At 33.2% G+C, this 3755-nt stretch overlaps 1 long non-coding RNA gene across 1 annotated transcript; it reads right to left on the reverse strand.

Annotated features, from left to right (window-relative positions):
* Window positions 1-501: 501 nt before the first annotated feature.
* On the reverse strand, window positions 502-2503 carry LOC116403989. Its single transcript, XR_004216925.1, has 3 exons — window positions 2161-2503; window positions 953-994; window positions 502-565 (listed from the first exon to the last, which is right to left on the reverse strand). It is a non-coding gene; the product is annotated as an uncharacterized LOC116403989 (long non-coding RNA).
* Between the last annotated feature and the right edge of the window lie 1252 nt (window positions 2504-3755).

Genomic DNA, 3755 nt, shown 5'->3' on the forward strand with positions numbered 1-3755 from the left:
GTGATTGCTCACCTCTAATTTTCAAAACACTTAATTTCTAAGCACATACAATGTTCACCTAGAAAAAATGAAAATTGTTGTAGTTAAGATCAAAACTAAATAGTTATGAAATAAGACATAAGAGATTTGATTTTAACAACCTTCCCGTTGTACTTGGGATCCACTCTGGCTTTGTGCTGGAAAATTGGTTTGGAGCTGATCGTAAGCTTTCGGTTGCTCTTCTGTAACCTTTAGATACTCTTCAAAGCTATAAGCTTTGCTTCCTGACGAAAGAATCTTCTACTATTACAATACATAAGAAAATTCTATTTCATAAATCCTGTATCATAATTGAGGCAAATAGAATGATTATTCTATAACCCTACCGATAGTTTCATTCTTAACATTCATAGACATGATGCATGGCAACTATCCAATTCTATTTCATGTTCTCGAGAATGGCTCGGTTTAACAATAATGTTAATTTTTGTTTTCTATTTCAAAATAACAACGCTGCTTACTAACTCTCAATTTCATCGAGACCAATTTCTCACTCAAACATGGTCTTGCATTCTCTAGAAACGTCCTACAAACAAAAATGAAGAACAAAAACTACAATAAGGTCTATGAAAAAGTTACAAAGGAAAATCTCAAAAACTGATATGTAAGTCATAACAACCTTAAGTCCTGCTTATCGTGGTTTAAAATGCAGTAAGGTTTTTCCAAGAGTCCGAGCAACTAGCATGTAAATAAGTTAAGTCAACTAAATTTGCTATAAATTTACTCGTATTAACATTATCATTGTTATAGACTTGACAACTTCAAATTTATCAATATAAAATATGCTTTAACAAAACGTACCTTGAGGTTCCTCCAACCTTATTAAAAAAGCAAATAATCCAACAATTTAACAAATTTATAGTGCATATTATGTATATCAATTGATCACAACAAAATAAGATCGAACAAATACCCATGAGTAATATTTAGCCACCAAATGAATAATGATGAAAACCTGAAAACAAAACCGAGAAAAAAAAGGAAACAATTCATCAACAAAACAAATTTAGGGGACTAAAAAATTGCTTACCTTATTACACACTTCAAAATATTAAGAAAAGTGGAGGGAAAAAACCAACCAATAATCAACAAATAAACTTCAACACAAATAGCCACAAATTTTCTTCTTTAAAGGTATCACAAATAAGTCCATCAGTAATAACAAAATAAAAAAGGGCAATGTGCAATTGAATTATACAGTCGTAAAGCTATGCTAAAGGCACTATGAAATCAAACTTGAGCACTAACAAGAAAATTTGCAAAACAAAAATTACTAGACATCATTAACTAAAGTACCAGCACAACAATGAATGTGTAACCTCCGCAAGAGCAAACCCGAATGGAGAAGAACATGAAGAAATATATAAATAGAAGAAACATATGAGTGATGATCGGCGATCAACTCCTCAACCTCTAATTACATTTAAAAGAGTGATGCGAACATTGTGTGAAATCCCAAACCTTTGATGGATCCCACCATCACTCTCTTTCTATCCCCTTCAAAACCTCATTATTTTCAAGAGAGGCCTCAAAGCTTCTTCCAATTAACATAAAAGAAGAATGAAAGAGAAGGAGAGAAAGGGAAAGTGGTTCAAAAGCTATGGAAAAAAAAGTAAAAGAAAATGGTCTACTCATTGGCACATCTTACACAGATGATAATGTTAGGGCAAGGCAATGAGAGACAGAATGCTTTTGGAGCCTTCTCCTCTACTTTCGAAGATTTTAACAAACTAAAATATGCAAATGTTACAAGAAAGATCTTTGGAGATTTGAAATAATCCAAAATAAAGAAAAAGGAAAACCCCAATATGTACAAATTTCAGAATCTAAAACTTGAAAAGTGATTGAATGATGAGATATGTTTGTACAATCAATTATAGAGACAGTGAAATATTAAAACAAAAATGAAACGTACCAAGATAAAAAGAATAGCAACTAGTATTATGACCTTTGTATGTCTTCAAAATACAAACATCAAAATGAATCAAGAGATCTACCACACAAATAATGGTATCAACACAAATAAAGCAATTGTTTTAGTAACAATATTTGAGTACAATTAAACTAAGCATGCTATTGTCCTTGACAAATTTACATTCTTCTAATCGAACAAAATCTGACCTTTAAATAGTGATAGAAACTGAAGATGAAAGCAAGTTTAGCTACAACTTCAGACCGTGATATATATGACGGAACCTATAAAAAAAAAGAAGAGTACCTAACTATATATACACAGAGGAGATCTGATGCTTACTAGCACATCAGAGGCTCAATCGATTTATATTTAATTGAAAAACAATCCCTATATTTTAATGCATACACATTGAATAGCCCCTGTTTCAATCCAATTTACAAAACTACCTCCATAAAATTACATAATGGGGGAAGTTCGACCGGATGCACTGTGCTTTACCAGAACCACATGAAATTATTGGAACATAGTTCATTCAATTAACTTTCTATTCAATAATTGAAACAAATGGAAAGAGGACAATTGAATATTAAATAAAGATGGAATTAATTGGGAACTCACGGAGTAATGCGATTTGTTCGGGGGCTCACCACTGGAGTTGGAAGAGAGACAAGGATTAGAAAGGAAAGGAAGAGAGCGTCTGATAATCCAGCGGATTCTTTGATGAGTGGAGTACTAGTAGTAGTAGTGGAGGTTCCAAGGACATTGAAGTCAATCCGGTGAGAGTGAGGGAATCCAGAAGGTTGAGGTTGAAGAGAGTAGAAATTGCAACCAAAATCGGTGACGATGGTGGAATCGAAATTGCGAGGGAAGAAGAAAAGAGCATCACAGTCGAAGTAGAGGAGGAATCAACACTGGAGAAAGGAGTAAGATGAGGAGAACCTGCCATTAATGGAAGAGGGAGGAAGTGAGAGAGAAAGGAGAGGGAATTAATTAATTAAAGAGAATTAGGGTTTGAGAAGAGAAAGGGAAAATGGAGTGTACGAACAAAGAAGAAGAAGAAGAAATGGAAAGGACGCGCTAAGAGAAGAAGATGGAGATGGATCGTGAAATGGGTATGATAGGGTTTCTTCCTTAAAGAAACGGAAATTGAGAGATAGGCCTTAGGGTTTTGAGAAGAGAAAGGAAAAATGGAGTGTACGAAGAAATGGAAAGGACGCACTAAGAGAAGAAGATGGAGATTGGATCCGCGACTAAGAGAAGAAGATGGAGATGGATCCGCGAAATGGGTATGATAGGGTTTCTTCCTTACAGAAACGGAAATTGAGAGATAGGCCAAAGAAGACAAGAGAGCAAGAGAGAAGGGGGGAGGAGAGGGAGGAGAGGGAGACTTGGCCGTTAGAGAAGAGGAGAAAGAAATTTTAAATGAGAGAGACTGTACATGTAGGGTTTTTATTAGATTTTTTTTTTTTTGAAATCTTGCTTAATTGGATTTAGAGAATTTTGTGTATTCGGTTCACGACTCGTATTAGCTGTCCATTGGTCCATTGTTTTGTCATTTTTTTTCAACAAACTAAATGTTTTAAGCCATTTACAAATTAGATTTCGATAAATCGATAATCATATTTTTTTACAATATAGGACTAAAAAAGATAACTAATTTATATATATATATATATACATACAACAGTATTTAGTTAAATTACAAAAAAAAATTCTTTTGAATTTTGTAGTTTGTGTAAAAAAATAACCTTAAACTTTGAAATGTTAAAAAAAATTGTTTTGAACTTTTAAAAATTATTCA

Source organism: Cucumis sativus, chromosome 5 (assembly GCF_000004075.3).
Source record: "Cucumis sativus cultivar 9930 chromosome 5, Cucumber_9930_V3, whole genome shotgun sequence".
NCBI lineage: Eukaryota > Viridiplantae > Streptophyta > Magnoliopsida > Cucurbitales > Cucurbitaceae > Cucumis > Cucumis sativus.